The sequence below is a fragment of the Cystoisospora suis genome (genome assembly GCF_002600585.1).
Source record: "Cystoisospora suis strain Wien I chromosome Unknown contig_580, whole genome shotgun sequence".
In the NCBI taxonomy this organism is placed as follows: Eukaryota; Apicomplexa; class Conoidasida; order Eucoccidiorida; family Sarcocystidae; genus Cystoisospora; species Cystoisospora suis.
Genome location: NW_027153381.1, coordinates 13,500 through 13,758, shown reverse-complemented (window position 1 = coordinate 13,758; position 259 = coordinate 13,500). Strand labels below are relative to the sequence as shown.

At 39.4% G+C, this 259-nt stretch overlaps 1 protein-coding gene across 1 annotated transcript in view; it reads left to right on the top strand.

Annotated features, from left to right (window-relative positions):
* CSUI_001463 (phenylalanyl-trna synthetase beta) overlaps positions 1-259 on the top strand; it is a 20,523-nt gene that overhangs the window by 7,665 nt on the left and 12,599 nt on the right. The gene's annotated exons all lie outside the window — the stretch shown is intronic.

Here is a 259-nt window from a genome sequence, read left to right as displayed (position 1 = left end):
AGAAAGAAAGAAAGGACAAGATGGTCTTGGTTTGCTTCTTCTTTGTGTGTTGAGTTCTGTAGAGGCATTCATCACGTTCAAGTTAATTCAGTTGTCTATCAAAGGGTTCGATATCGCTCCTTTGACGACGGATCTGCACTTTACTTAACGGAATTCCTATATAGATGTCTATGGATATCTTCCTCCACACTTATAGCCCTCAGTGGTGTGTATGTGTGTATGAGCGAGTGTGTGTAAATATGCATGTATGTATATGTAT